Below are 9035 nucleotides of genomic sequence, written 5' to 3' on the forward strand. Positions count from 1 at the left end.
GTTGGAAATAAAAAGCATTATCAAAATGGGAGACTAAAATGAATTGCATGTGGAATGATTCACAAACTCTATGGTCGACCAAGTTAGTGGAACAATGAGCTGGACGTTTTTGTTTAGCTTCAATACCTAAACAACTAAGCAGAATCTCGCTATTTGATTGTAAGTGGGCCGTGAATTTAAACAATGATTTGTTGGGCCGTGTCCCAAAGTGTTTCCATTGGGCTACCATGTTTATTAGTTTTTTGAGCTGTGAACTTAGTTAATAATTGGGCCAATATGCAATTTATGTTTCTGTGAGCCAAAAATATTATCTATATTGGCATGATGATGTTAATAGATGATGTACAACTAGGAAGATGATAATGATTATCATAAACGAACGTTACATGATGATTATGATATTGATTGTCGATGTTGATAGCATGTATTAAGATGGTGATGATAGGAACGCGACATGAATGATGGATGATGATGGTGTCAGTAAGAGGAAGCATGATGATGATGAGAGTAACGTACTAACATGATAATGATTCATGATTTATGCATAGATTATGATAATGATGATGCTTGTGAAGACATTTCTGTTATTGCTTGATTATATTTACAATAGTGATAGTGATTATGACATTATACGGGATGATGATAGGGTGAGGTCACAATGATGAAATGATTAGGATTTTAATTTTTATTATGATCATGATGATGACATGATAAAATTGAGTGATGAGGTTAATTGATTATGGGGATGACAATAATTGAATGACATAAAAAGATTATGGTAATTTAGTTAAGTAAGAAGAAGATGGATTCAGTTAGATAGGTTTAATAGAATTAAGCCAGGAATTAAATCAGAAAAAGTGTGATCAGAGGAGTGGCTAAGGACATATCGGGTTAGCGGGAGGTCGCGGGTTCAAACCCAGACTTGGGCATTTTTTAAGGGCTACTCCTTTGAGGTAGTTATTACTAATACTCTTATTATTATTATTATTATTATTATTATTATTATTATTATTATTATTATTATTATTATTATTATTACATTATTATTATTATTTTTATTGTTATTATTATTATTATTATTATTATTATTATTATTATTATTATTATTATTATTATTATTATTATTATTATTATTATTATTTATTATTAATTGTTATTATGTAATTATTATTCTTACCAATATTAGAAATAAGATTATTAGTATAATTAATATTATTATTATTATTATTATTATTATTATTATTATTATTATTATTATTATTATTATTATTATTATTATTATTATTATTATTATTATTAAATATATAGTATTATTATTAATATGACTATTAAAATTTCTATTAGAATCATCATTTTTATTAAAAGTACCAATATTATTTAAAATATTATTTTTATAAAAACTAACATTTTTATCTTATCATTGTTATCTTTTCATTGAAATTATTATTATTACTAACATTATTCTTATTATTAGTATTATTATCAAAACTATTAATAGCAGTATCATTACTAAATCTAATTACTTTTAATATTATTATTATCATAAAAAAATATAAATTTTTATTTATTATTATTGATATTATTTTAACAAATAAATAGCTATATAAGAATATATTTAAAACATATCGCATAACAACATTAATATTTTCATAATAAATACTAATTATTTATCTAAGGTATATAAAATAAATATAGTTAAAATAGTTACCAATGAAACATACAAGTTACTGAAATAACAATTAATAATAATATCTAAACTTGTTCAATTACTGTGACGATCGCTCCAAATCCATATGGAAGAATACGTCATTCATCGATTTCATTGCGTGGTATTTGACCTCTATATAAAACGTTTTATAAACATTGCATTTTTTTGAAAAGGTATACCACAAATGAATATTTAAATCCAAGGTTTTCGTCATCTGATGATTTCTACATATAGACAATCACCGTAAATAATAGTTTACAATAATATATCCGTTGACAATGCAGTCAAAATAGATACATGATGATGGTTTTGTGAATGCAACGTTTTCTTGAATAAAGCATGTATGACTCCATACACAAAGCTTGTCCAACATATAAGTAAACATCGGAAGACTTCTAGGGAACCTGAGAATAAACATGCTAACAAGTGTCAACACAAAGGTTGGTGAGTTCATAGTTTTAATGTTTTGCATAATCTGTACATAAAGGTGGATCACAAGATTTCAGTTGTTTCATCCAGAAACGTTTATCAAAATATTCTACAAGATTGAGCACCCTGGTAACTAAGCTTTAACGTCTATATAATAAGTACCCCTATTTTAACATACATGCAACCAACATGTACAATACACGCAAACCAACGTGTACTAACCTCAAATAGCATACGTCTGTTTTATAGTTCAGGCTAGGGTTTCTATACCTGGAACAGATGGGGATGTCAAGCCCTATGGATCCATATACAACTACTCGCGCCCACCAGTTCTTATAACTGGCAGTTACTAGTTACCAAAGCTAAGAGATTTTCGGTTCAAACTCGGTGTAGAATTTAGTATGTACTTGTATCCATTGCGTTTAAAATAAAGTGCATGTATTCTCAGCCCAAAAATATAGATTGCAAAAGCAATTAAAAAGGGAGCAAATGAAACTCACCTTAGCAGCACATAAGGTCATTCATCGAAATATGACCGAAACTCGGAATGCAAAATAACCGTAGATCTCAACGTATTAATATTGTGATTCAATATTGCAGGAAAGTACGTAGACGCAACAGAGATGATAAATACTAGGTTTGACTTTCGAATATTACCCATAACCTCCATAGCCATAACCCATAATTTCCTTAGCTCTAACCCGTTCAAAAAGTTTGTTTTGAAATCGTGCGAGCAGAACCTCGTCGTAGTATTTTATGTATAAATAATAATAATACTAATACTACTAATAATAATAAGATTAATAATATTATTATTAATCTTAATAATAATAATAATATAAATAATAATTATAATACAGAGAAGGAAGATAGAAAGAAGAGGAACGAATGATGCACAAACTGAAACGAATTTGCTCGATTTATAATTGTGGCCAGACACACACTGCCATGCGATCGCATGGTTTCTGTGTGTAATGGCCATGCGATCGCATGGCCTAGGATACCAGCTCATATTCGTTTAACATTTTGCTTGTCGACATAATATTTAATTATGTATAATATATTTAATTTATATAATTAATTATACATTATATTAAATTCACGTGCATAGTTGACTTGTAATTTTTGGTCCGATGACTCATACGTTGTCACTCGACTTATGTCCCGGTTTCGTTTTCTCGAACGCATTTTCGTACACTTAGAAAACTAGTACTTTTCGTTACGCGACGTGTACCTTTATCAAAAATTAAACTTAATCATTGATAAACTATGTCACTCGAAGTGTAGCTTTAATCAATTAAGTGTTTTGGTTATTTGCTTCTATAAATCATCGTCTCGTAGTATATACATATACATATATACATTTTCATTTTTAAAAAATGTTTTACTGTAGTAAATAGTGATTTTCGAAAACACTGTAGCTTTTCGGGTACTGTAGCAATTCGAAAATACAGTAGCAAATTAGTGTTTTGCTGGTTCATCTTAAACATTTTAGTTAACTTATCTAAATATCAATCGAATCAATAATCGAATGTTACTATCGTTTACTAAATAACTTGAAATCATATATATATATATATATATATATATATATATATATATATATATATGCACATTAAGTTATATATATATATATTGTTCGTGAATCTTCGAGAACAGTCAAAGAATAATTGATTACATGAATATAGTTCCAAAACTTTCGTGACTCAACATTACAGACTTTGCTTATCATGTCGAAAACATTAAATCATTTAAAGATAAAGCTTAAATTTGGTCAAAAATTTCCGGGATGTCACAATTACAAGTATATGCTTTAATAAATATATGAATAATATAGGTTCGTGAATCCGAGACCAACCCTACACTTGTTCAATGACGTCATATGTATTTTTACTACAAAATACAGTATGGTGAGTTTCATTTGCTCCCTTTTTAAATGCTTTTGCAATATATATTTTTGGGACTGAGAATACATGCGCTGCTTTTATAAATGCTTTACAAAATAGACACAAGTGATCGAAACTACATTCTATGGTTAGATTATCGAACCGAATATGCCCCTTTTTAGCTTGGTAGCCTAAGAATTGGTGTTTATGATAATTGCCACCAATTGATGCGAATCCTAAAGATAGATCTATTGGCACTAACAAGCCCCAGTCAGAGAATTTGAACTGCTTTAGTACTTCGATTTATCATGTCCGATGTGAGTCCCGGAATGATGGGGATATTCTATATGCATCCTGTTAAAGTCGGTTACCAGGTGTTCACCATATGAATGAATTTTAATTCGCGAGTTACGCGTGACAATATATGAAATCTTGTGGTCTATTAAAGTGATGGAAATGAATGTTTACGATAAACTAATGAACTCACCAACCTTTTGGTTGACACTTGAAAGCATGTTTATTCTCAGGTATTAAAGAAACCTTCCGCTGTGCATTTGCTCATTCTAGAGATATTACTTGGAGTCATTCATGACATATTTCAAAAGACGTTGCATTCGAGTCGTTGAATTCATCAAGATTATTATTAAGTCAATTATAGTTGGATATATTATGAAATGGTATGCATGCCATCAACTTTCGATGTAATGAAAGTTTGTCTTTTAAAAACGAATGCAATGTTTGTAAAATGTATCATATAGAGGTCAAGTACCTCGCGATGTAATCATATGTTATTGTATTCGTCCTTATGGATTAGGACGGGTCGCTTCATTGCGGGCGCAACCCAGGCCCTTGCGGCCGCAACATAATTGGATGCCAAAAGTCTTTTTGTGTTTTAACAATTCCATTCCCGCTTACTCGCAACTCCGATTAACATGAAACTTGGCCAACATGCTTATATATGACTACTTATTGATGGAAAATAGTCAGATACCCGACCCCACCCCGTTGACTTTTGACTTTGACTTTGACCAAGTTTGACTTTTAGTCAAACTTAACCAAAGACTTGTGAAATCGTTCTAACTTTCTTTTATACTTATATCTTACATGAAACTTGACAACTTGACTCACATGCTATATAATCGAGTCATAACGAGCTATAGGACTAATTGAACAACATTTCGACCGACCTTGTGTCTTACCCGGTATTGATACAACTTACTTGTTTAGGTCAAGACTAAACAACTTTTATTGCACAACGTTTAAAATGAAGTACTTTGGCGTGCAACTACGGTGAGATCATAGTCCCACCTTTTCAACAACTTTTACTCTTTTAAATTATGGGATGAGAAACATATACGTTTTATACTTCTATGCTTTGAATACAAGTACGAAAACAAACATTCTACGTACGAGTTAGAACAAAAAGCCACAATTCAGTTATCATTAGTTACACTTGCAGGGTGTAAGCGAGAACTTATGTTGTGTGGATCCATACGGATTTGACAGACCCTCATTCCGACGGTTCGCTACCGTTGGCGAATGAAATATATTTTCGGGTATAGTGTAGGTTCTAACACTATGATAACGAGGTTCGTATACAGTTAAGTTTTGATAATTGGGTGCTCGTGATACAAAAACTTTTGGAATGTAAACGATTTGGATAATCAACGTTATGGAAATACTAAATCTTGTGGTTCAAAAACAACGTTTAAACTTACACCTATGATTTCACCAACGTTTTTCGTTGACAATTTTCTATATGTTTCTCAGGTTCTTGATTGACTACTTGATACATGCTTCTGCGTACACTTTGATTTGTTGCTTGGGGTCAAGCATACATGCATACGCTATTGATAGCATCCGTGATTTTCAACTTATATTATGTCGCAAATTATTTCATTTATACTTTATAACTTTTGTAAACTTAAACATGTTGTCGAATCGTTTGGTAAACTTAAAACTTTGCAAGTCCTACACGTTTCAAATGAATGCGACATAATTTTGGTCAAACGCGTCTCATTTAGGCACTATGACCACGTAACGGGATCTAAGTTGAAGGCGCCGTCAATGACGATTTTGGCGGGTCGTCACAACTTCAATTGTTAAGCAGAAAACCCTAACCCTAATTTTGAAAAAAATTAGGGTTTCAATCTCTATCACCACCCACAACACACAGGTCGTCAATCGAACCTAAACAAACCACTCTTGACCTTCAAAAAGCCCCAATTAACTGCTATGAACACCAGAAACACAGAAACCCTAAAACTTCAACCGATCTAGAAACAAGAGCGTACCCGCTCTGATACCATGAAAACTTATGCAAACCAGATCACAATCTTCACTAATTAACCAAATATTACAGATTACAACCAAGAATCAATCCAGAATCAAATCACAATTCAGAATGCAACACAAACTATCAACTGTATTCTCAAAGATTGAATACATATCAAAAGAAACAAGGAAACCGAGCAAGCCTCGCAAATAGAAAGCGCAAACTAACAAACAATATCCGTATACCAACGATTAATTTTGATAATTTTGATATTATAATATGACACCAACGATTCAAATTCCTGGCTTCGCCACTGATGATGTCATTATCATTTAATATTTTATTATTTCAAAAAACTTTTTTAATATTTATTTTTAAAACAAAAACTAAATTAATCTTTTTATGTTTTATTTTTTTCTTATAAACGATTTTCCTAAGAAATACGTGGATTTTTCGCTCCTCTTTACTATTACTATGGTCAACATGAAAATGGACGGAATGTGTGTTTTAACGAAGTGTCGGTGCCTTGGTAGGATCATATAACTATTGGCAATCACGTGTTAAAATATTTGAGCCAACAATTATTTAATTAGGTTAAAAGGAATGAGGAATAGATCGATAGAAGAAGAAATAAAAACAAATTGTCCATGTAAATATTCAATATAAGTAAATAATAAATAAATAATATACAATATAATACATTAAATACTACGGAGTAACACACACACACACACATACACACACACACACACACACACACACACACACATATATATATATATATATATATATATATATATATATATATATATATATATATATATATATATATATATATATGCATGATCAATGTGGAAGTAGCCAATCGGGAGGAAGCGGAGGGAAACAATTTTTTTCTCGTTTTTTTGGAATTTTTATTTTTAGGCATCCCACGAAAATATGAACATTTAAAAAAGACACTTTGCGATGAATGTTATTATTTAGGCGGAAAAATGATCAAAAAAAATAACATTCAAGATAATATTGATCGTGAAGAATGTTAACGTTTTTCATGTTTTGTGAAGTAAAATTTAGCCCGATTTAGAGTTTAGGGTTTAGGGCTTAGTGTTTTGGGTTTAGTCCTTAAACCCTAAACACTAAACTTTAAATCGTTCGTGTTAAAAACTCAATCTAAATCCTAAATCTAAACCTTAAACCCTAAATTTCTAAGCCCTATAAACCCTAATATCTAAATCTTAATATCTAAAACCTCAACATACTGTCGAAAAACATGATAATTGTTATATATTAATTCTTTGTAACGACCCAACCCGTTATCCAACCTTAAACGCGAAATATTTTTTTTTTTTTTTTACAGATAAGGTGTGCGGCGCGCACCACCCATTGTGCGCGGCGCGCACAAGGCCTGATCAGTTCTGTCCGGTTTTGTCATTTTTCGATTAAAGATCTCCCACTTCCCGACACTTTTAGACAAAATGCTTTTCGCAACATTTTATAATATGTAAAACTTACACGTTTCAATATTAAAACAAGATTTACGACACCGGGCCCACATCGACCGTTTTACGATTTTCGTACAAAATACAAGTTTTCGACTACATGAGTTAAAGTTTCAAACACGACTACGAGCATGATGTTTGGGGATAAACTACCCAATCCTAATTTGAAACCAAAAGTAATCCAAGCAAGCATCAAAAGGGGAAATCATCTAATCCCGAGCATACCCTTGCCACGTCCGCCTCCGAACCTAAAAATGTAAACAACGAGAGGGTAAGCTAATGCTTAGTGAATGCAATACTTATACGCATACATACATAATCCAATTACTTGCATACACCTACACAAACAACACAACATCATTAGCAAACCACAATAGATGAATAATCAACGTACAATGCTAATAAAACTTACACAACCCAATATACACAATGTCGACATTCGACTCGATGGTGGCCGACGAAGAGCGGTAGGTCAAAATCGTTAACCACTCACCACCCATCGCAACGCGTACGTCGCCGACGAAGAGCGGTAGGTCAAATACGTTAACCACTCACCACTACGCACCATGAGGCCGACGAAAAGTGCAACCGAAACGTTAACACTTACCTCAATCACAAAGATGGCCGACAAAAAAGCGGAACCGCTTACCCTCCCACGATAAGTGGCTAACGAAGAGCGGATCCCCAAACGGATAACACTCACCACTTACCCAAACACACATGTGGACAACGAAGAGCGATAGGTCAAACATTAATCACTCGCCACATAACCAAATACTCACATGTGACCGACGAAGAGCGATAGGTCAAACGTTAATCACTCGTCACATGCTCACCTCCAATTGTGGTCGATAAAGAGTCATTCCTTTCGGATATCACTCACCACATTCTAAACACACACATACACACGTGGCCGACAAAGTGCGATAGGTCAAACGTTAATCGCTCGCCACATACACAAAACGAATATAGCCAACGAAGAGCTATCCACACTGATATCACTCACTATATTTTTCCAACTCAATTGTGGTTCACGAAAAGTGACTCCTAATGGATGTCACTTACCACGTCGCACGCAAGCAACCAAATTATATACATAAGCGTATAAATATTTCACTCACTTTGATTACTTGAAAAGCAATCCCGCTTGAGCTCCTAATTGTTCAAATGCAAATCACCTAAGTAATTCACAACAAGTAAGCCAAACACTCTATCTTATAACCAAAATACCAATAAGT

This window comes from Rutidosis leptorrhynchoides, chromosome 7, assembly GCF_046630445.1.
Source record: "Rutidosis leptorrhynchoides isolate AG116_Rl617_1_P2 chromosome 7, CSIRO_AGI_Rlap_v1, whole genome shotgun sequence".
Classification (NCBI taxonomy): domain Eukaryota; kingdom Viridiplantae; phylum Streptophyta; class Magnoliopsida; order Asterales; family Asteraceae; genus Rutidosis; species Rutidosis leptorrhynchoides.